This window comes from Nomascus leucogenys, chromosome 20 (genome assembly GCF_006542625.1).
Source record: "Nomascus leucogenys isolate Asia chromosome 20, Asia_NLE_v1, whole genome shotgun sequence".
Classification (NCBI taxonomy): Eukaryota; Metazoa; Chordata; class Mammalia; order Primates; family Hylobatidae; genus Nomascus; species Nomascus leucogenys.
Window position 1 is genome coordinate 53,674,778 of NC_044400.1, and position 25,485 is coordinate 53,700,262.

The 25,485-nt window shown below is 37.2% G+C and overlaps 1 long non-coding RNA gene across 1 annotated transcript; it reads left to right on the forward strand.

Moving 5' to 3' along the window:
* The first annotated feature begins 7,748 nt into the window (after positions 1-7,748).
* On the forward strand, positions 7,749-24,420 carry LOC115831915. Its single transcript, XR_004027408.1, has 4 exons — positions 7,749-7,870; positions 20,458-20,521; positions 22,568-22,614; positions 24,254-24,420. It is a non-coding gene; the product is annotated as an uncharacterized LOC115831915 (long non-coding RNA).
* Positions 24,421-25,485: the final 1,065 nt, after the last annotated feature.

Below are 25,485 nucleotides of genomic sequence, written 5' to 3' on the forward strand. Positions count from 1 at the left end.
TGGATTTACTAGGATTGTGGTTTTGCCAAGCATACAAGTTTTCATCATTTGGCTTAGCCTTCCTCCTCCATTCTAGATTCATAATCTGCATGTTTAACCTTTAATTTGCATCCAGAGAGGTTGATCCCTATGGATGGTATCACTAGGGATCCTTTGTAGCTGACATCAGATTGAGGTTCAATCAGTGGAAGCTTCTAATGGGAGACTGGGGGTGGGAGGAAAAAAAAATCAGAATATTTTTATCTGCACTTCCTCTGCTCTGGAAGATCTTTCCTGGAAGCAGCAATGTCTTTGTCACATTTCTAGTTCTTGCTGCATCAATCTAAAAAAGGACACTAGATAAAATTATCTCTAAATATGTTGGGCTTACTCAGAAATAAGAAATAAGGATTATAAAGTGTTCTCGTTCACAGCTTAATCCCTATGACTTCGGAGGCCAAGGTAAGAGAATCACTTCAGCCCAGGAGTCCAAGACCCTGTCTCTAACAAAGTAAGTAAAAAACACACAGAGAAAAAACAATTATCCAGGTGTAGTAGGACATGCCTGTAGTTCTAGCTACACAGGAGGCTAAGCTGAGGCAGAGGCATCACTTGAGCCCAGGAGTTTGAGGCTGTGGTGAGCTATGGTAGGGTCACTGCATTCCATCCTGGGCAACACGTCAAGAACCATCTTTAGAAAAAAAAAAAAAAAAAAAAAGATTATGAACTAGAATGCAGAGAATGGCAGATGCCACCAGTACACTCAGTGAGGAAAGGATAAGGGGAGCTTTTCTTTACAAAACGAGATTTTCATAAGCTGCTTAGAAAGAGTTCATTGGTTCCAGAGGCTCAAAGTCAGAGTTGTCAATTCTTTTGTGGAGACACTGTTACCAAGCAAGGGTTCTTTCAAGAACATCTTATCTGAATTACTACAGTCCTAATGAATGTCTAGTGATAAACCTTATCAAAATAGGATATGTGTGAAGGATGTTAAAACATTTTAAAAAGTCCTTGGAAACCATTCTTATCTCAGACATGTCCATGAGCCTCCTCTCTTGCAGGCCTTCCCCTTCTGGATCTATTTTGTCTGGGTGTGACAAAAAGTGATTTTATCATGGTATCTGCAACTTTCACATTTCCCCCTTTTGATCAAGATCTTTTCCCAAAAGCATCATTGATCAATTAACATTAGTCAGGTTTTAAGTGTTCCTCAGTGCTGGGCTGGACTTTTTCAAGTAAGTTGGTCTTGTTCCACATTGAAGAAAGGTGATTAACAGCTTGAAGTCAGCGTCAAAACTCTTGTAGCTACATTAGAGCAACAAAAAGGCCAGAAAGAGAAGCTCTTAGAATTAGTTTGTCTGAATTTTATATTAAAATTTGATTTTGTCTATTTCATAGGCATTGGCTATCATTTCAAGCACTGGGCTAACGTTATTTTGTAAGGAGTTATATTTCTAAATAGATTTTACAGACAACAGGTACACAGTTTAAAAGAAAAATACAAAGCATGAACAACAGCAATATGACAAGTCCAGTTTTCATGATGGTTTTGAGCCATGATCCTTGACTTAAAGGTAACTAACTGAACAGATCAAATGACCATAGGGAACTGAGCGAGACTTGTAGCCAGGTATGTTGTTTTCTTATTTTACATAACTGAGTCTTAACTTCCCCAGAGGAGTTTACTTAGGTAAAGCATGCACTAGCAGCAATAGCACAGACATTGCTTTGATTAGCTAATAAATAATCAAGAGTGACCCTTATCTAACACTACTCTGTCTAGAAAAGCTAATGAGTGCTGCTGTGCAACAATAGCCTTTGCAGTGGGGTCTGCAAAAACTCCTAGGGTAGCAGATAAATTTTGTATCATTTCTTCCTTAGCAGAAACATCATACCATGCCACAAAAGATCTGCAAAAGGAAGAACATCCAGAGTCCTGTAACCCACTTAATGACTCATGGTTAACTCTTTGATGTAGTAGGAGGGTCTAGGGGGGGATTATCCAGATGACAATTTTTAGAACTATTATGTATTGACAAAAGAGCAATCAGATATTCCAACCCACATTAGCCTCCTGCTATCCAAGTGTCTAAACATCTGGAGCCCCATACTGAGATATCTCACCCATAAAAGTAAATGTACATGATAGTAGTACAGAAAATTCTTCCATCTATGAATTTTCTGTACATGGTAGAATTAAACCAGGAGTCAGTTATACTACTAAATATTGCTATTAGCCCTTTCTTTTGTAGTTGGTCCATATATTTTTTTTTCTTTTTACATATGTTAGGAGGACCCAAGGAGGTTTCCCCCTGGGACTACAGACTGAGAAATGCAGATGAGGACATCCTCCTTCCAGGGAGAAAATAAAGCTAAGAATTAGAAGGGAGAAAAGGGCATACAGGCCTGGCCCAGGTATCTTGGGGGAAAAAAACCATCTACTCGGATGTTGTCTACTTCAAGTCCCAGATATTTTAAGACAATTTCTAGTTTTAATTTGTTGATAAGAGTGCAGGCTCACTTAAGAGATAATAGATTTTTAGATGAGGTACATGTATCCAGGAATCAGTTTCTTTAAGCTTGGCAGTGCAGATTTTTTTTTTTAACAAATGTGACATGGGCCTTTGCAGTGAAGTTGGAGGTAGTCTTTTCCAGTAGACAAAATACCATGATTGTAGGTTATAATGTTCTAGTTCTTTGTCCCCTGGGAGCACACTTTGGAAAGATTGTTCTACCAGAGTATAATTTTTATCTGTAGCCTTAATTATAATTTTATAATATTAAAGCATTTCACCTTCTATTAATTTGGAGTCAAAAGAAGTTGGGGCCAAATGCATAGGGAGTGCAGTAATTATCCGAAATAGTGAGAGCTTATGTAATCAAAGGGGGTAGTTCTAAGTTCAAATTCACTATACATAGGTCTTTTGGCCATGGCAGGTGTAACATTCCCAAAAGCTTTTCAAATTGATTCTTAAGAGTGCTATTGTTATGTTCAACTAATATAGAGGACTCAGGATAATTAACACAATGAAAGTTCTGTAAGATTGGTCAGAAACCACACTCTTGTTTGATAACTTGCCTGGTAAAATTAGTTTCTCAGTGACTGTGGAGCTTAAGGGGTAAAACTCCAGGTAGTTTTTTTTTTTTGTTTGTTTGTTTGTTTTTTAATAATAGGACATTAGCCATTCCAGAAGTGCTTGCTCATCTGCAGGAGAAGGTTTCAACCCAATGGGAAAACATATAGATAAAAACTAAAATATAATTGTATTAATGTGAAGGAGATCGATGAATAAAATCCATCTGCTAATTCTCAAATGGCCCATTAAGGTGGTTAAAATGGCCTGGGGCTGTACATACTTGCTTTCTACGATGAGCGGGGGCAGGATAAATAAACATTTTTCAACTACGGTGTTGACATTGCCCTATCAGTATTTTTTCATAAAAGTAATAATCTTTTCTGTAGTCTAATGACTTAATTAAGTACAGTATTTAATAACAAAAATTTCATGGGGTCTGGAAGAAAGGTTTTTTGTTGTGTTTGTTTTGTTTGTTTGTTTTGGCTAAAACCAGAGTTCCTCTTTATCATTAAACTAGCAGCTGTTATTTTTCCAATTTGGGTTTTTGTTTTATTTTCTGTTTTTGGCCTCTGTTGCCCAATTCTGTGCATCTTTAGTAATTATTTTCAATTCATTTCTTAGGAATCTTTCTAGTTGGGTCATGACAAAGATTTGATCAGAAGGATCTTTAAGGGCACCATTCTTTGTTGTGTTATTAGCCAGGTAATTTCCTCTAGTTCCCATAGCGTCTGGTTTTGAATGGCCTAAAAATTTGATAATGGCTAGAGGGCGGATAGCTGTATTACATCTAATAATTCTATTATATACAATCCAATTCTTTATTTTGTCTTCATTGGGAGTAAGGAAACCTTTTTGTTTTCATAACATTCCAAAGCAATTTGTAAGTCCTACCAGCTGTCTGTGTAATCATTAACAGTCTTTCTCAGCAAGGAGACAAGCTTGAGTGAGGCAATTAGCTTTCCCTGCTGGGTTGAAGAGGCTAAAGGCAAAAGAGCAGCTTTCACCACCTCAAAGGCATTAGTGGTTATAGAGCCTACACAATACTTGCCAGAGTCATTTTGTAAATATGAGCCATCCGTAAACCAGGACAACTAAGCATTGCCTAGGAGACTCTCTTGGAGATCCTCCGAGGTCTATCAGAGTTAAGCAGTCATGTGGTGTCTCACTTGAAGGATATGGCACAAGAGTTACAGAGTAAAGGTTATTGCAACGTGAGTGATATAAGAAGAAGGAAGTAGGAGAAGTTCATAAGAAGCAAATCAGCTAGCAAAGGATGCTATATTAGTCTGTTCTCATGCTACTAATAAAGGCATACCCACAACTGAGTATTTTATAAAGGAAAGAGGTTTAATGGACTCACAGTTTCACATGGCTGTGGAGGCCTCATAATCATGGCGGAAAGCAAAGGAGAAGCAAAGCTTTATCTTACACGGTGGCAGGCAAGAGAGCTTGTACAGGGGAACTCTCATTTATAAAACCATCAGATCTCGTGAGACTTATTCACTACCACAAGAACAGTATGAGGGAAATTGCCTCCATGATTCAATTATCTCCACCTGGCCCCACCCTTGACATGTGGGGATTATCGCAATTCAAGGTGAGATTTGGGTGGGGACACAGCCAAAGCATATCAGATACCGAGTGAGATGTGAGTTTAAGACAGCTTACTAGAGAGTGATGTTGGTCCCTATACTTTGGGTTAAAATTCCGAATGTGTTTCCTTTCTTTACACATACGAAGAGGAAAAAAAGAGATTTTATAACTAAGATGCCCTGGAGCTGAAAAATGTACCAATTTTTCCTTTGGTTTAAAAACTTACTTTTCATATTTTGCCCCTAAAGAGACAGATTTGATTCAGCAGTGATGGGTGGCATTATTTTTGGTTTTTGAACAGAGAATGATATAACAAATGAGGAAACTTGGGAAGTCAGAAGACTCCAAGGTTGAGTCAGCACAGTTTGCTTTGTTAAATTGTAAAATTATTTCCCTGTTCTGAGGGAAAAAAAGTTCTAACATAGTATTTTTCTTGAAAATCAAGTCCAAGGAGGAGGTAGATACGGAAGAATTAACAAGCAAAAAAGGGACAAGTGCCTTGGAGAGGGACAAGTTAGAAAGGGATGGGCTGTGAAACAAAAACAGCTAAAAGCTTGTTTGAAACTCCCATGTGTATGTTTTTATTAGCCCAAGGCATGGGCTGATAGTGGCTGGTGGGGTTAAGAGTTGATACTCTTGCTCCAGTATCTGTAAGCACAAAGACCTCATTCCCAACTTGAAGAGTGGTTTCACCTAGATGATTGAGGGAGCTGGGAAGAGCCCCTGTAGTCCTTGGTGCCTGAACAGGCAGACTGAAGAGTTGTCTCCAGGTGGGGAAGAAGGGTTGGGTAGCTGGGAAATGTAAACAATACTTTTTGAGTAGTAGTAAATTACTAGGAAGAAGAAATGTGAGGTAGGGACTGGCAGAACTTGTTTTCTGGTCACAATCTTGCTGACCAAAACAGGATCTGTTCCAGACAGGATAAAGAGAAGAAACTGGCAGGAACGAGTGATGGAGACGAAAGTGATCCTTAGCTGCTCTCATTGCTCATTGACATAAGACACTCCCACCAGCACCACGACAATTTAAAAATGCCATGGCAATGTATCCAGGCATTGCCATCCCTCTCTAAGGCAACAACCCAGAAGTTATTGCCCCTTTCTGAAAATGTTCTAAATAGCCAGCCCCTCAGTTTGCATTGACATACTGTTAATTTACATGTAATTGAAAGTGTGCTTTCCTGAGTATAAATACAGTTGCCAAGAGCCCATACATTGTTCACTCTGGCCACACGGCCTAAGAGGTAAGCTTGCTCCGCAAGGAGCAGTACCATTTAATAAAAATTGCTGTCTAATATCATCAACTCACTCTTGAATTCTTTCCTGGGCAAAGTGAAGAAACCTCCCAGGCTAAGCCCCAATTTGAGGGCTTGCCTCTCCTGCATCAGATGAACCTGGGACATGGGAGGCAGACATTAAGAGAAGGTGAAAGGTGAAGTTGCACAAGAAAAAAAGGCTATTTTATTATGTAGATAAAGTACCCCAAGTAATCTCTTGGAGCTGCCCTTAGAAAAATAGATTAAAAAGTCTGTTTGGGTGTGGTAACAAATTCCAGTCTTTTCTCTTCTAGTGGTTGATCTTTCCTTGTTATTTGATGAGATCTCTAGGAAGAGGACTTAAAGCAATTGCATTTCTTTTGGAAAGAATCTTTCTTGAACAAAGAAAAAAAATTCCAAAGGGAAACCCTTTCTGAGTTTGGTGTGATCCAGGTGAGATTAGAAGGACTTTGGTTCTAAGGCCGCTGCTGAGGCCTTTTAGCATCTTAAAGCACCAGTCTTTAGGGTTATCACTTTGTGAAACCCAACAGGATCATATAGTATGTAATCTTTTGAGACTGGATTTTTTTTCACTTAGCATAATTTTCTGGAGATTTATTAAAGTTGATGAGAAAGAGATTTTCTGGCTTTTTTGGCACTCTCTTTTCCAGTGGCCTGGCTTCTTATGGTAGTAGCCTGGCCCAGGATGTTTCTTCCCAGTGTTATGTCTGGGAAGCTCCATCTGCTGTAATAGGAGATTTAAAACTTGAGTGGTTTTCTCTGTATTAGTGTCCTCACAGGTGCCAGCAAGCTGATTTGCCAAATTATCTAGATCAGAAGTAGGTATAGTTTTCCATTCTATCCAGGCTCTTTGGACAAGCTGAGAGAGTTCTCCAGAAAGGAGAACTGTAATTCTGCTCACAAACAGAATTAAAGCCTACTTGAATAGATTCAACATCTATAGGTAATTCATAATTTTCTCTAAGTACAACCTGGATTTGATATATTTTTTTTTTAACATGGCCTGGAGTACAACTGTAATGGCTGGAAAGTGGCTCATCAGGTTCTTAAATATGGGACTGGATTTTATCGCAGTCTAAACGTAACGCCTAAGGTTCTTGCCTAGCCACGCCAAAGAATTGGTGTGGCAGCTGACCCCGGCAAGTGATAGAGACATGGACCAAGAGAGAGAAAAAGCTGTAGGCTTTACTGGGCAGAGTGAAAGTACAAAGCTTCCACAGTGTGGAAGGGGTCCCAAACGGGTAGCCAGAGTTAGATTATATGATTGCCTTTTAAACTCCTTAAGGTGGGAAATACCTGAGGCGGGAAGATGTTACTAGAGCAAGAAACAAAGACAGTAAATTATTTTGTGACATGTCTTAGATTTGGAAGAAGAACGGAATTGCAACTTAGGTTTCATCTACTTTATGACCTTGCAGAGGCACGGCAAAGGAGACAGGATCTTACAGGACTTTACAAAGTATGTTTATAAGGAATTGAAATTGGAGTATAGATAAGGTCCACTGGTCACAGACAAACGGGCAGTTAACGTTCCTTTTAGTTTCGGGGGAGGGGGAAGAGAGAGGGAGAGAGGACACACGGAAACTTACAGCAAAATTTTTGCTGTTTACAGCTTTCTTGGGGAAGAAAACACATGCACAAATCCTGGTATTAGAAATGTTTTAAGCATATATCTTCAATATTATTCATCCAAGACCGAAGTAAGTCCTGATGCAGGAAATGAGTGAGTTTCACAGCTTTCTGAGCCCGTACTTGACTTAGTAAGCCCAGCTGGCACCTCTTCTCATAAAGTTTTAAGGAAAGCCTCAAGAATGGCCTCATGGAAGTTTTTGCTATGCCTTCAGTTCTGTCACAGTCTTTAGAGGTGTTTTTGTCTAACTCTCCCTCAGGATCACACCAAAAAGCTTTGGTCATTCAGCATGGTGCCTGACCTTCAGTAAATATGTGAGTCAACTGGTATAGGTCAGAAAACCTGGGGTTGATAGGCCTGACTTACTATGTTGAGTTAATCAGCAAACTGGGGAGGGCTCTCAGTGATCCGTGGAAATTCCTTGGCAATGGCTTGAAGTTAAGCTTGCATAAAAGAAAAATGGGAATTTGAGGTTTAGAAGAATTATCAGTGAGTTTAACTTTAAAATGACAGGTTTTAGCAGACCAAAGAAGGATAGAGAGGAAGAACAGAGGAAAGGGAAGGAGAGGTCTCTTCTAGAGAGGACAGAGTCTGGACCTAAGGCGTTCCTTAACTGTTTCTTTCTCTCAGTTAATTTTGAGATAACATATTACTACTCTAATAATTTACACATGAGATAACAAAGGCCCAGATTGTTTTTTGTTTTTGTCATTGTTGTTGATTTTTTATTTGACAAATATCTCAGACTAGTTAAATGACAGAAAATAGAACTAGAACTAATGACTTCCTAAGTTCAAAGTGTGTGTGTGTGTGTGTGTGTGTTTGTGTGTGTGTGCTGAATGATACCCTGCTTCCTTATCAAAGGACAGAGACACATTGTCTTTGTCATAACTGTAGGGTAGTCCAATATTCATGACAAACAACCAACAGGTAATAAAGAGGAGCTCAGATTAATTCAGTTTATTTTGGGCCCTTTTTGAATAGTAGAATTCTTTTCAATGTTTCTACAGTGTCTCTGTGTGTTTTGTTTTCAATTGTGCTCAAATGGGTCAACCTCTATTTTCATAGTTAGTAAATTCATACCTTAATCACAGAGATTAAAATAATTAAAAGCACCTATAAAGTCTTAAGTTCATAAATCACTTCTGACACCATAATTATGTACATAAGAGACTACTGCCAAAATTAAATCCCTATGTCTCCATGTTTTTGTCTGAAATTCCTTTGTCTAGTATTAAGGAGTTAAGAAAAAAGAACAACTTCTGCAATACTTCCTACAAAAAAACCCACAAAAAACATCTACTTTAAACAGGGTTACTATCATTACAGATGCAAATTTTTTTTTTAATTTAAAAACTAGGAACTGAGCTACCTATACAGCTTATTTTAATTGAGTGCTTATTTCTCTTTCTATTCAGTTTCCTGGTGACCAATTGAATTGTCAGAAGAAGGCATTTTATGTACAGAGTGTTTATTTATCTCAGATAAAAGGGACTATTCAAGCAGACAACAGAAATAAATAATGCCTGATGAATTCTATCTACTGAACTAATTTTCATTTAGTGGTAACTCTATGGTCTACAAAAATGAAAATGATTGTATAAGTTAGTTGATGTATTACTGTATTGCTTCTATTCATTGTTTCTGAACTATGGAAAGTACTGAAATGAAGGCACATTTGTGGAATACAAAATTCAAATGAACCTAATTTGGAAGTAGGATAAACAAATTGGAGAGAGTTAATTGCTTTTTTTAATGTAGCATGGTTGGTTTAGGACTCTTACTCAAAGACATACTATAGCCTGGAACTTTTATGTGTTTTTTAAAAATCTATACTCTAGAGTTTTGGCGGAAAAAGTAATTTGGGTACTAGTATGGGCATTCTGTTTTGATAACTAAACTCCCAAAGCTCACAATGTGGGTATCACCACAGTCCATGGTTTGGACTTCAACCTTTTAGGCATCAGGTTGCACCTTTACATTTATTCAGAGTTAATAAGATTTAAGAAATTGAATAAATAATTATCTCTAGAAGAGTTGAAGTTAAAAGAAAAGATTACATATTTCTATGGGCTGACTTGTGTTCTCTGAAAATTCATATGTTGAAACTCTGATCACCAATACCTCAAAATGTGGTAGTATTTGGACACAGATCTTTAAAGACGTGATTAATTTAGAATTAGGCCCTTTGGGTGAAGCCCTGATCCAATATATTTGATGCCCTCATAAAAAGAGAAGACACTAGCGGCACTGGAGTACAGAGAGAGAACTTGTAAGGATACACAATGAGAAGGTGGCCATCTGCAAGCCAAAGAGAGGGGCCCAATAAGAAACCAACACTATTGACACCTTGATCTTGGTCTTGTCACCTCTGGAACTGTGAACAAATATGCTTCCGATTTTTTTTTTTTTTTTTTTGTAGACATGGAGTCTTGCTTTGTCGCCCAGGCTGGAGTGCAATGGCATGATCTCAGCTCACTGCAACCTCCACCTCCCGGGTTCAAGCAATTATCCAGCCTCAGCCTCCACAGTAGCTGAGATTACAGGCACATGCCACCATGCCTGGCTAATTTCTTTTGTATTTTAGTAGAGATGGGGTTTTACCATGTTGCCCAGGTTCAAACTCCTGAGCTCAGGCAATCCGCCCACCTCGGCTTCCTAAAGTGCATGTTTCTGTTTTTTAAGCCACCCAGCCTGTGGCATTTTATTATGGCGCCCTAGAAAACTAATATATGCACTAATTGTTATAAAATGAGATTACAAATATAAAATGGAACAGATCATATATCTTCTGACCAGCACATTTTTCTGTAAAAGAAATTTACACAGGCACCAAGAAAGTAATCAAACAATAGATTCTTAGTTATGTAAATTATTAAGGTTTTTTAATTTTTAATTATTTGAACCAGGAGAGCCAAGTTTGAGGCTCACAAATTGAAGTCCAATAGCAGATGCAAGTCGGTGATGATCTTTGGAGAAAAGACAATATTAGAAATCTAAAAACACATTGTCTTGCTAAATGTCCTCAAGGAACTGTACTATCATCTCAATGTTATCATCTGTCTTTCATTTAGTGTATATGTTTTTGTGGGCATGAGTTTGGATGTGGGTGAGAATGGGCTGTAGTAAATTTCCAAATACTTTTTAACAGGGCAAATAGAAGAATCCTCTGTTGGCCTCCCCCTGGTCTAGTTTGTTCTTGTGTATCAGGAGTTCCTTTGGATTCAAGCAAAAAATTTCCAATTAACAGTAATTAAACTTATAGTAGTTTAGTTTCCTCATGTAACAGATGCTCATCCTAAACTTAGGATGCTTTTTTATCCTAAACTGATAAGTTTGCCTTCAAATGATTCTAATATGATTTATTTTCTTTTTCTAGGCACAAAAATCAGGGAAAGACTAACAATAAAAGGCTTTTTAATAACATTATCTTATAAGACACTCTCTTACTAAGCAATTCCACATATATCCCATTGTTCTTAATTGTGTCACATGGTGAACCTTGTTTGAAAGATTTTCAGCCTCAGTAAAAGAAGAAGATAAGAGAAAAATGGTTATTGAGGGCTTAAAATAGTCAGTGGACAGACTGTCAGCCAACCCATGAAAGGAAATAGCCTGTAAAACTCTATCTAACACATTTAATCTTCCCAGGGGAGACATTTTTTGCTAATGGGACCAGTTGAGTTCTATGCTTAGAGTAAACTGTTACTGAAATTATCTCTGTGGTTGCAGTTTGCTTTACATCTAAAAAGTAGCTTTCTTCGATTTTTTTTGATAAGCTCTTTCTTGTATCTTTTCAGATCCATGTTTTCTATCTTTAAATATATAAATGTATTTAATTAGGTTGAAGTAAAATATTACTAGGGTAAGAAGTCGTTCTGCTTTGTTAAATTTGAGTTCCATTATTGCTACTGAGACTCATTCTGTGCATAAGCCTCTCTAAGTGAGAAGATCACTTATACACTGCCAAGTGGGTAAGACTTCACCTACTTGCAATCTAACAAGTCGGCCTGGCACAGTTTTAAGGATGCTGCAGAATAAACAAAACCACTGGGTTAGAGATGGACAGTCGATTTCTGACAATAAAAGCAGCAGCCAGAGTACCAGCACTTTTTTACACTGGATTCTCAAGTGCCAATTTCCATGGAGTGACACAAAGAGGGACAGGGGATACTTACGCAGGAGGTGGATTTGTTATAGGTAAGAAATTCTGAGGTTTGGAAACTGGACTCTCTCATAATAGTCAGGAAGCATGCCTGTGCTTTGCTCTGGGTGGAGTCACTATATCTTTCAAGGTGATTTGCAATATAAACATCTGTGAAAAGATAATCCAACACAAAGCGTACTCAGAACCATGCTCCAAAGACTTGCAGATATGTGGATAAATGTAGCTTTATTTAATGAGCCCATCTCCTCTGAACTAAACTGTTTAAAGGTGACATGGGGAAGAGAGAATAAAGGGAGAGAAGAAACTCCTAAATACCAGAAGACCAATAAAATTAATTACATATTTCTTAATGCTCATCAGTATATTTTTAATTGCTTAAGAACAGAAGAAAAATATCTCTTCAGAAAAAATAAAATTTACAAAACGTCTAAAGATAATTTTTTCCATAACTCATATCCTTGATTTAATGTACAAATACCTAATTTTGTAATAGAACAATTATATTTGTTGTTTTACAATTCAATGAGAGGATAAGCTAAATAGAACTCTACAAATAGCTGGATGTAATAAACACTATATAACAGAATCTAACATGTAATAACTCTATACCTGAAAATAAAAATATTTAAATACAAGACTGTACCCTTACTAGAATGATAAAGGCAAAATATCATATTTTTATAGATATATTTGAATTAAATACCTTATTTGAAGAAAAAATATTTAATTTACTTAAATTTTTGAATACTAGTTTAGTGTATGAAGTAAAACTACTTATATAGAAAAGACAATTCTTTTTGATTTGGTTGCAGTATACACAATAGGCATATGCTATATTCTGTGTTATCCATTATATGTTATGTGCTATATGATACATAATATATTATGTATATTACTCCATATTTACAGCAGGCACCAGTCTTTCTTACTGGTCTTGAAGCAAATTGCTATGACTGTCTATGGATAAGGCCATGTGGGAAGTAACTACTGATGTCCTCTATGTTATAAGAGGAATTTCCAACCTACAGCCAGTAAGAAGCTGGAGCTTTCATTTATACAGCTACAGGAAACCAAAGCAAATCCTCCCTACATGAAACTCCAGCCGAGAGGCCAACACCTTAATTGGAGCCCTGAGAAACCCTCAGCAGAAGACAGCATAGCTAGAGATAACTAATGTAATCTCTATGCTCAGAAAAGATGCAAAACCCACAGAGGCCCATAGAGAATCTTCTCCCAACATTGCACTGAGGAGCTCTCAACTACACATATTATAAAAGTTAGTAACTTTCCCAATTAAATAACGAGCTGTCAAACGCACTAAGACAACTGAAAAGAGCCCTCACAGAGTATAATTAGCTGTCTTTTTCCTTTTTCCACACAAATGTTGTAACACTTCTTATTTGCAAGGTGTTATCATAGTATGTAACAGAAAAATAAGTGAGACATGGATAATGTATTAAATAATTTTCCATCTAGTAACAGATGTGAAATACTGTGCTACTCAATTGTTACATCCTTTGCTCAGAAACAATCTTAGCCTCATATGTAGCTAAATGTGTCCATCTGTACACAATTGTCTAATGTTTCCAGTTCATACTTTTTTTTTTTTTCACAGAAAATCTACTGTATTGAGTACACATTAGGAAAAAATCTTGTTTTTCTTAGCATCAAAATTTCCAGTTACTCTTCCACTCTATTAGCTCAGTTAAAAAGATGCATTGGAGGTGATTCTATCCTTGAAGCACTTGGAATACAAGGGATAATCAATTGATTGGTGAGCTTTCCTAGATTCCTAGGTTATGCCAGTACATATGCAGCTTTTGTTTTGCTCTGAAGCATATGCAAGCTGAAACATAGCATTGAATTATTTAGGTATGAAGAACAACTCTAGATGCTATTTGTGGACAGGGAAAAGAAAATGTAAAAGGTGATGTAGTGATAGAGCTGGTGACCAGAGAATATCTCTTGAGAAGAGAAAACAGATTATCCAACTGTCCATATATCTATCTAAACAACTATCATCTATAATGTGTTGTCATATGGTGTACAAGGGAAATAAATTTTCCGTGTATTCCTTGACATTTCAATAAAATCTATAACTCTGGGAGTGATATTTTTAGGGAATAGACTACTTGCTAAGGTGTTACATTATCCAGGTCAGTGCAGAGTGAAAAAAAAAACAAAAACAAAAACACCATTGGGATCCCAGCTACATTTGAACTAAAATTTTAATGCACATTAAAATTTATGTGCCTGTCTCTAATCAGATAAATCAGAAATTCTTTGGAATTCTTTAGTATAATATGTGTGTGTATTATTCATGTTTGTATGTGCTGCACCTGACACAGCACACTGCATGGTAACATGCATGTAATGTAACGAGCAATCTGTTGGGTTTTTTTAAATTTTAAATAAATAGGTAGATGAAGACTTTATAGCCAACTTCCAACAGAAGTATGGTGTTGTGGCCATAGATTAAATGAGAGACAAGCCTAGTTGGTGTCCTTTACATACATTGACTTCTACAGGTTTTCTTTTGTTTTTGTAAATCTTGATTATAAATATTTAACACATTGAATGTTTTAGCTATCATATTTTCTTAAGAATAACTAACATGGCTGGGCCCAGTGGCTCATGCCTGTAATCCCAGCACTTTGGGAGGCTGAGGCAGGTGAATCATGAGGTCAGGAGTTCGAGACCAGCCTGGCCAACATAGTGAAACCCCACCTCAACTAAAAATACAAAAAATTAGCTGGGTGTGGTGATGGGTCCCTGTAATCCCAGATACTCAGGAGGCTGAGGCAGGAGAATCGCTTGAACCTGGGAGGTGGAGGTTGCAGTGAGCTGAGATCATGCCATTGCACTTCAGCCCAGGTGACAGTGAGAGACTCTGTCTAAAAAAAAAAAGAATAATTTCTCAAAGAACAAGTACAAATCAAATACCTAATATCTTGTTATATGATGTAATATTGTTTTAATTCATGCAAAACAAGTATAGTCTAATGTTGCAGAAAGTAAACTAAGATCATACTGCAATCTGATTGGTATCAGTACTAAAGAATGTGACAGAATATAAAAATGTATTTGAGAAATCAAATCACCTGTCAGTGATTTTATTGAATTAATTTTTAAATTTTGCCAATTATATAATCATGTTCTGAAATACAATTTTCAGAACATGATCAAAAGTTTAATATTTTACATGGTTTCTATTTGCAACCAAAACAGAACTGCTCTTGACTACTTAGTGTTTGTCTGCAAAGAAATTCCACTGTGCTGTGTTCACTCACAGGGATACAAAATCTAGATTATGCGCTATGGTCATGCTACAAAACAACAAAATATTTATTTTAATTGAAAAAATCTTTTTAAAAATTTATTTCTTCTAAAAAGAAAAAAACAGGATACATGTGCAGAACGTGCAGGTTTGTTACATAGGTATACGTGTGCCATGGTGGTTTGCTGCACCTACTGACCAGTCCTCTAAGTTCCCTCTCCTTAGCCCCCACAGCCCAACAGACTCTGGTGCGTATTGTTCCCCTCTCTGTGTTCATGTGTTCTTAATGTTCATCTCCCACTTAGGAATGAGAACATGCGGTGTTTGGTTTTCTGTTCCTGTTTTAGTCTGCTGAGAATGATGGCTTCCAACTTCATCTATGTCCCTGCAAAGGACATGATCTCATTCGTTTCTATGGATGCATTACATTTTCTTTAGCCAGTCTATCACTGATTGGCATTTGGGTTGGTTCCATGTCTTTGCTATTGTAAATAGTGCTGCAATAAACATACATGTGCATGTGTCTTTATAGTAGAATGATTTATAATCCTTTGGGTATATACTCAGTAATGGGATTGCTGGGTCCAGTGGTATTTCTGGTTCTAGATCCTGGAGGAATCACCATACGGTCTTCTAAAATGGTGGAACTAATTTACACTCCTATCAACAGTGTAAAAGCGTTCCTATTTCTCCATAGCCTTGCCAGCATCTATTGTTTCCTGACTTTTTAACAGTTGCCATACTGGGTGATGTAAGATGGAACCTCATTGTGGTTTTGATTTGCATTTCTCTGATAATCAGTGATGTTGAGCTTTTTCTCATATGTTTATTGGCCACATAGATGTCTTCTTTTGAGAAATGTCTGTTTATATCCTTTGCTCACTTTTTGATGGAGTTTTTTTTTTCTTGTAAATTTGTTTAAGTTCCTTGTAAATTCTAGATATTAGAACTTTGTCAGATGGATAAATTGCAAAAATTTTCTCCCATTCTGTAGGCTTCCTGTTCACTCTGATGACAGTTTCTTTTGCTGTGCAGAAGCTCTTTAGTTTAATTAGATTCCATTTGTCAATTTTGACGTTGTTTCAATTGCTTTTGGAGCTTTCGTCATGAAGTCTTTCCCTTGCCTGTTGTCCTGAATGGCATTGCCTAGGTTTTCTTCTAGCTTTTTTATGGTTTTCAGTTTTACATTTAAGTCTTTAATCCATCTTGAGTTAAATTTTGTATAAGGTGTAAGAAAGGGGTCCAATTTCAGTTGCTGCTTATGGCTAGCCAGTTTTCCCAGCACCATTTACTGAATAGGGAATCCTTTCCCCATTGTTGTTTTTGTCAGGTTTGTCGAAGATCAGATGGTTGTAGATGTGTGGTGTTATTTCTGTGGTCTTTGTTCTGCTCCATTGGTCTAGATGTCTGTTTTGGTACCAGTACCATGCTGTTTTGGTTACTGTAGACTTGTAGTATAGTTTGAAGTCAAGTAGCATGATACATCCAGCTTTGTTGTTTTTGCTTAGGATTGTCTTGGCCTCATGGGGTCTTCTTTGATTCTATATGAAATTTAAAATGTTTTTTTTTCTAATTCTGTGAAGAATGTTAATGGTAGTTTGATGGGAATAGCATTGAATTTTTAAATTACTTTGGGCTGAATGGCCATTTTCATGATATTGATTCTTCCAATTCATGAAGATGGAATGTTGGAATGTTTTTCCATTTGTTTGTGTCTTCCCTTCTTTCCTTGAGCAGAGTGGTTTGTAGTTTTCCTTGAAAAGGTCCTTCACATCTCGTGTTAGCTGTATTCCTAGGTATTTTATTCTGTTTGTAGTAATTGTGAGTGGGAGTTCATTCATGATTTGGCTCTCTGCTTTCCTATTGTTGGAGTAAAGGAATGCTTGTTATTTTTGCACATTGATTTTGTATCCTGAGATTGCCGAAATTGCTTATCGGTTCAAGAAATTTTGGGGTTGAGATGTTGGGGTTTTCTAAATATCAATTCATGTTGTCTGCAAAGACAACTTGACTTCCTCTCTTCCTATTTGAATAACTTTTTTTTTTTTTTTATTTTGCCTGATTGACCTGGCCAGAACTTCCAATACTATATTGAATAGGAGTGGTGAGAGAGGGCACCCTTGTCTTGTTCCAGTTTTCAAAGGCAATGCTTCAAGCTTTTGACCATTCAATATGATATTGGCTGTGGGTTTGTCATAAATAGCTTTTTTTTTTTTTTTTTTTTTGAGACAGAGTCTTGCTCTGTCACCCAGGCTGGAGTGCAGTAGCGCGATCTCGGCTTACTGCAAGCTCTGCCTCCTAGGTTCACGCCATTCTCCTGCCTCAGCCTCCCGAGTAGCTGGGACTACAGGCGCCTGCCACCGTGCCCAGCTAATTTTTTGTATTTTTAGTAGAGACAAGGTTTCACTGTGTTAGCCAGGATGGTCTTGATCTCCTGACTTCGTGATCTGCCCGCCTCGGCCTCCCAAAGTGCTGGGATTACAGGTGTGAGCCACTGCGCCCAGCCAGCTCTTATTATTTTAATATATGTCCCATCAATATCTAGTTTATTGGGAGTTTTTAACATGAAAGGATGTTAAATTTTATCGAAGGCCTTTTTTGCATCTATTGAGATAATCATGTGGTTTTCGTCTTTGGTTCTGTTTATGTGATGGATTAAGTTGATTGATTTGTGTATGCTGAATCAGCCTTGCATCCCAGGGATGAAGCCAACTTGATCATGGTGGCTAAGTTTATTGATGTGCTGCTAGATTGGTTTGCCAGTATTTTATTGAGGATTTTTGCATTGACGTTCATCAGGGATATTGGCCTGAATTTTTCTTTTTTTGTTGTGTCTCTTCTACATTTTGGTATCAACATGATGCTGGCTTCATAAAATGAGATAGGGAGGATTCCCTCATTTTCAATTGTTTGGAATAATTTCGGAAGGAATGGTACCAGCTCTTCTTTGTATTTCTGGTAGAATTCAGCTGTAAAGCTCTCTGCTCCTGGGCTTTTTTTGTTTGGTAGGCTATTAATTACTGCCTCAATTTCAGAGCTTGTTATTGGTCTATTCAGGGACCCAAATTATTCCTTGTTTAGTCTTGGTAGGGTTTATGTGTCCAGAAATTTATCTATTTCTTCTAGATTTTCTAGTTTATTTGCATAGAAGTGTTTACAGTATTCTCTGTTGGTAGTTTGTATTTCTGTAGGGTCAGTGGTGATATCCCCTTTATCATTATTTATTGTGTCTATTTGATTCTTCTCTCTCTTCTTTTCTGTTAGTCTAGCTAGAAGTCTATCTATTTCATTAATTATTATTTTTTAAACAGCTCCTGGTTTCTTTGATTTTTTGGAGGGCTTTTCGTGTCTCTATCTCCTTCAATTCTGCTCTGATCTTAGTTATTTCTTGTCTTCTGCTAGCTTTTGGATTAGTTTGCTCTTGCCTCCCTAGCTCTTTTAATTGTGATGTTAGGGTGCCAATTTGAGTTCTTTCTAGCTTTCTGACGTGAGCATTTAGTGCTATAAATTTCTCTCTTAATGCTGCTTTACCTGTGTCCCAGAGATTCTGGTACATTGTCTCTTTGTTATTATTGGTTTCAAAGAACTTCTTGATTTCTGTCTTAATTTCATTATTTACCCTCCTAAGGAGTCACTCAGGAGCAGATTGTTCAATTTCCATGAAATTGTGTGGTTTCGAGTGAGTTTATTAATGCTGAGTTCTAATTTGATTGCACTGTGGTTGAGAGACTGTTATAATTTCCATTATTTTGTATTTACTGAGGAGTGTTTTACTTCTAATTATGTGGCCGATTTTAGAATCAGTGCCATGTGGCACCAGGAAGAATGTATATTCTGTTGATTTGGAGTAGAGTTCTGTAGACATCTACCAGGTCCACTTGATCCAGAGCTGTGTTCAAGTCCTGAATATCCTTGTTAATTTTCTGTCTCATTGATCTAATATTGACAGTGGGGTGTTAAATTCCCCCACTATTATTGTGTGGGAGTCTAAGTCTCTTTGTATGTCTCTAAGAACTAGTTTTATGAATCTGGGTGCTCCCATATTGAGTGCACATATATGTAAAACAGTTAGCTCTTCTTGTTGAATTGTTCCCTTTACCATTATGTAATGCCCTTCTTTGTCTTTTTTGATCTTTGCTGGTTAAATGTCTGTTTTCTCGGAGACTAGGATTGCAACGCCTTTTTATTTATTTATTTATTTATTATTTTTTTTTTGGCTTTCCGCTTGCTTGTTGAATTTTCTTCCATCCCTTTATTTTGAGCCTGTGTGTGTTTTTGCATGTAGGAGGGGTCTCCTGAATACAACACACAAATAGGTTCACTTCAGGCCTTATTCATCCGATTCACTCCTGTGCCTGGAGATACCACTCAAGGAGGCTGGAGAGCAGCAAAGATGGGTGCTTGCTCCTTCTTCTGGGACCTCTGACCTCGAGAGGGCACCAACCTGATGCCAGTAGGATCGCTCTTGTATAGGGTGTCTAACAATCCCCGTTGGAGGGTCTCACCCAGTTGGGTGGCATGGGGATCAGGACTTGTTTAATGAAGCACTTTGTCTCTTGATGGAGAGGGCATGTTTTACTAGGGGAAAATCCGCTTGTCTGGGCTGCCTGGATTCAAGGAGGAGAGGCTAAGTCCACTGGTCCACAGAGACTGCGGCCACCCCTCCCACTAGGGGCTTAGGCCCAGGGAGATCTGAATTCTATCCCTGAGCCTCTGGCTGGAGTTACTGAAGATCCTGCAGGGAAGCCCCGCCCACTGAGGAAGGATGAGTCAGGGTTAGGCCTGAAGAGGCCCTCTGGCCACAGACTGCCACAGCTGGTGTGTTGGGCTGTGGGGACAAGTCATAGGACCAAGCTATCCAGTCTCCCTGGCTCCAGCGGGGGAAAAGAGCAGCCTGGAGCTATAGAGATGGGTGGTGCCCTTCTTCCACAGGATAGGTGCTTCTGCTCCTTTCACAGAGGGAGTTTAGTGTGTTAGGCAGTCACAAGTCCCAGTGCTGGCTGCTGCCCCTCCCACAAGGAGCTTGAAAGGCTTAGACAGCAGGCAGCCATAGCCAGTGTTGGTCACCCCACCGCCAGGGAGTTTGGTATTCTTCAGCAGATTCCAGCTGAGATGCTCTAAGAATCTACACCTTCCAGGTTTGGGACACTAGGCTCCGGTGGCCTGGGTTCGCAAGTGGGATATTCCGATTTTTGGGTTGCACAGTTCCGTGGAAAAAGAGCAGTTTCCCCAGCTGGGTAGCGCACTGCCTCACTGCCTCCCTTGGGAGGGTTGAGAGGGTTCCCCTTCCGCATGTGGCTCTCAGGTGGGCTGCTGCACCACACTGCTCTGCCTTCTTTCTGTGCCTTCTAGTCAATTTCGATGAGAGAACCTGGATACCTTGATTGCTGGTGAAGGATTCACATGCTTACTATGTTTTTTGTTGTTGTTTTTTTGTTTTTTTTTTTTTTTTACAGTGGGAGCCTCTGATTCCTGCTGCTTCTAGTCTGCCATCTTTGCCACACCCCCAGAAAATTCTGAGTAATGTCTTTTTAAAATCTAAGTGTAGTAGCATTATGATTTTATAGCAGTTTACACAAAATGAGTGAGCAATATGTAACCACTGTTTGTATGAATTATATGCTATACAATAAATTATGGAAAAATATATGTTATGTAATGTTACATTAGATTTTACACCATATTATAAATTATACATAATTTTATAGCAATATGCATTACATAAGTATTTCTGTTTGCTGGTACTGAATACTGATCACAGAGGAATATAACTTCTGTTCTACATAAATCTATATAATATATCTACAACAAGATTTCAAGGAATAAAACATTAATTTTTTTTAGAAATTAAAGATTTTAACCCAAAGAGTTTATATTGTGTAAACAACTTACAATAGAAGAGCTACAGACTCTAGAAAGATAAAATTTGTAAAAGAAAAGTACAAGATGTTTGTTAATCTTTGTGTTAGTTGTAATACTTTAGTGCAAGTCACCAAAATCCACTAAAACCATCTTGAGTACAAATGAGCTTTCATGAAAATAAAAAGGGATTTAAGTCTAATGAAAGCATCAGAACAGCTTCAGGAATCTTGGAAAAAGATGTTTGGACTGGAAAGTCCACAAAAGAAGTTATAGTACCAGGTTAATGTTGCTATGCCTCAACTCTAGCTCTTCCAAGAATTTCAAGTCTCGTTAAGTAAAAAAAATCCTGAATAATAATAATAAAAAAAAGCTGCAGCAATGGGTATGATTATTTAATAAAACAGTCACTGTAATTTTGTACCACTGGGTGTATCAAAGTTTTGTTTGTGTTTTTGTTTGTTGTGTCTATTAAATGTTTTGGCATATACACAATGAAAACAATCCAGAGTTTACCTTTTCCGACATGGATACATGGACATAACAAATAATTTCTCTTTTGAAGAAAAGGAAAATGAAAGTGAAGAGTGTTCACATACAGCTTAGCTAAGATGCTTTGTTAAATGCCAACAAGAACTAAAATTTATTAGTGAGGATATTTGATTACAACGATGATTAAAATCTCTTTAGGTTTAGCTAATTATCTTTTAAATGGCATCCTATACAAAACTTATAATTTCAAGCTCATGAAAAAGTTTACTAGGTAAATTCCCTAACTAGTTAAATAAGCAGAACATAATGGAATTAAATGATATGACTATGGTCATCCAGCTACTTAATAAAAGAGACATTAACATGAGATGTATCAGTTTGCCTTGAAATATATAATGTATGTGCATAGGCACACGTATCTTTATCTTTAGTGGTTTTTTTTCAACATTTATACATATAAGCATCTACACCGGATAACATTTTGCCTAGAGTGTTCAATTTGACATGTACTTCTGTATGAGTTCATTCTCATGCTGCTGTGAAGAACTGCCCAAGGCTGAGTAATTTATAAAGGAATGAGGTTTACTTGACTCACAGTTACACATGACTGAGAAGGCCTTAATAAACTTACAATATGACAGAAAGTGAAGGGGACAAAAGGCACCTTCTTCACTGGGCAGCAGGAAGGAGAAATATCAAGCAAAGGGGGGAAAGCCCCTTATAAAACAATCAGATCTCATGAGAACTCACTATCATGAGAACAGTATGGGGGTAATTGCCCCTATGATTCAATTACCTCCCACCTTGTCCCTTTCTCAATATGTGGTATTATGGGAACTATAATTTAAGATGAGATTTGGGTGGGGACACAGCCAAACCATATCAACTTCTATATGTTTATTGACTTCTATCATTTCCTAGTTTATTGTTATTATTGTCTATCAGTCTGCATCTATCTATTTATTATCTTTCAACTTAATGTATTCTTCCATCTTATTAGACAAAATATAAGACATGGAATGCAATAATATAGATGATCAAATAGAAAATATATAAATATTATTATTTAGGAGAATATGAGAATTGAGATAGCCTTTTTTTAACTTTTGAAAAATCTTAAAATTGAGTTTGTTTTAATTTTTTTGTATGTATTCATATTGACATACGAATGTCATGCATGACTTTAAAAATGTCATCTTTTTTTTCTTTTTTCAGCTATTCAATTTCTACTATACCAAAATTAGACTCCTCCTCCCCGTAAGGTAACTTATTTTAACAATATTGTATGTATCCTAATAACCAACTTTGTATTCTACATTTTTCAGTGCTCAAATTATCCTATGCAAATAAGAATGCGTGGTATGCATATACACATATATATTTATCTATAAACGTGTATATATGTATACATAGATGTGTGTGTATATATATGTAAACACACCCACCCAGACACATATACAATAGATTCTTGTTATATGTGATAGCCATATTTTTATAAAGACACCACAAACACTGAAATAGTGAATACTAAACCATTGTTTTTAGCTGAAATACAGGATTAGGTTCCTGCAAGCATCTGTTAACAACATTTTTATCAACCACTCAATACATAACCTTGTTTTATGTGTTTGTTTAAAGAAATCTTATTTAACATATATTGTTGCTTCATTAACATTGAACTCATAGCCAGTAGCACTATACCTCATGCCCGAGAAAATCTTATCTAACACACTCCATAAGGCACATCACAACCATCTCACATTTTGGCGCTCTTGAAGGGACTTTAGCTGTACATTTGGGTGCCATTTTAAACGGTAAAATCACCAAAAAAGCACACGTGGCACTAAATAAACCATGATAAGGATACTTGTTTACATTATGAGAACTAAAACAAGAAAACAGATTATTGTGTAGTTCAACTTCAAGTGTATCAGACAAGTCAAAAATTTCATCACTCTGTTCATGTCTATGAAGGATTCTGAAAGTGCCTTGAGTATCAGTTTGGGGGTTAAAAACAAATTTTATGGACATGTACCTGCAGATATGGACTCTTCAAAAAATGAGGATTAAGTGTATATGAACCACAGATGTACAGATGTTTTCTGTTGCATAGACTTCTATGTGTAACTTTGTACAGAGTTTATTGTCTTTTTATTCTATAAAAATGGATGTCACTAGCCACATTAATTAGGAAGATTGCTGGTTGAACATATATACATATATATGACTAACAGATTTTGTATTTCTTGTAAACAATAAATGATATAGTTTTTAAAAATTTAAGATTTGCTATTCAAACAATATATTAAACTTAATTTTTAATTTCATAACATAAAATTTGAGAATTTTTTCATATATTTGACTTTTGAATTAGATATTTTCTATATATTTATTCATGTTCTTAGAGCATATTTTTCAACTTGACCATTTATTTTTTTCTGACAATTTGTAAGTAGTCTCATATGACATTGACAGTATTCCTTTGTCTATAATTTGTGTGACCAATTTTTTTGATATACATTATGTTTATTGATTTTGGTTTTGATATATTGCCCCACACAACTTTTATATTTTCTCAATTTATCGGTACCAATGGGTTAAGAGGAAAAAAAAATCTGCACTCTTTAATCAAAAGATAGGAAAGGGGATGAGAGAAAGTCAGAAAACATTTATAAAATAATTCTGGTACAACTAAACGGCACAGGGAACTGTCTGGCTCCTCCCATACCTACAATACCAAAGAGGAAGCAGAGAGCCTAGATTTCCACCCTTAGCAGACTATAATGAAGCACTCTCACCCTTCAACTGGGGTGGTGTGAGAAAAAGCTAAATAGAGAGCCAGGACTTTTATTCCTGCCAGACTATAACTTCTCTTCTCTCCCAAATCGCTCCCTCTGCTAGTAAAAGTGGGGACAACATGGGCATATGGACATTCATTCCCACCTTCAGCGGAGAGAGGATATGTGTTTCGAGAAATGGTACTAGAGCAATTCAACATAGAAGAAAAGAAGAGAAGATGAAGGAGAAGAAGAGGAGGAAGAGGAAGAAGAAGGAGGAGGAAGAAGAAGAAAAAGAAGGAGGAGGAGGAAGAAGAGGAAGAAGAAGAAGGAGGAGGAGAAGGAGAAGGAGAAGCAGCAGCCAAGTGCAGTGGCCCAGCATGTAATCCCAGCACTTTGGGAGGTTGAGGTGGGCATAGCAGGAGGTCAGGAGTTCGAGACCAGCCTGGCCAACATGGTGAAACCCCATCTCTACTAAACATACAAAAATAAGCTGGGTGTAGTGGCATGCACCTGTAATCTCAGCTACTCAGGAGGCTAAGCAGGATAATTGCTTGAGTCCAGGAGGCAGAGGTTGCAGTGAGCCAAGATCGTGCCACTGCACTCCAGCCTGGGTGGCAAAGCAAGACTCTGTCTCAAAAAATAAAAAAAATAAATAAAAATGATGAGTTCATGTCCTTTGTAGGGACATGGATGAAACTGGGAACCATCATTCTCAGCAAACTATCGCAAGGACAAAAAAACCAAACACCACATGTTCTCACTCATAGGTGGGAATTGGACAATGAGGACACATGGACACAGGAAGGGGATCATCACACACTGGGGACTGTTGTGGGGTGGGGGGAGGGGGGAGGGATAGCATTAGGAGATATACCTAATGCTAAATGACGAGTTAATGGGTGCAGCACACCAACATGGCACATGTATACATATGTAACAAACCTGCACATTGTGCACATGTACCCTAAAACTTAAAGTATAATAATAAAATTAAAAACAACAATAATAATAAATAAATAAGAAGGAGTAGGAGGAAAGAAAAATAATAATAATAATAATAAGGGGAGCACCTTGACCTAAGTCTCATTTTCACACCTACAAAATTTAACTCAAAATGAATCACAGACTTAAATACTATAGAAAAAAACATAGGGCACCTATGTGTTCTAGTACCAGTTAGAGAGTTCTTTGACTGGATTCTGAAAGCACTATCCATAAAAAGAAATTTTGGTAAATTGAACTTCATTAAAATTGGAAACTTTTGCTCTGTGAAAGACCCTGCTAAAAAGATGAGAAAACAAGCTACATACTGAGAGAAAATATTTGCAAAGCACCTATTTGACACAGGGTTAG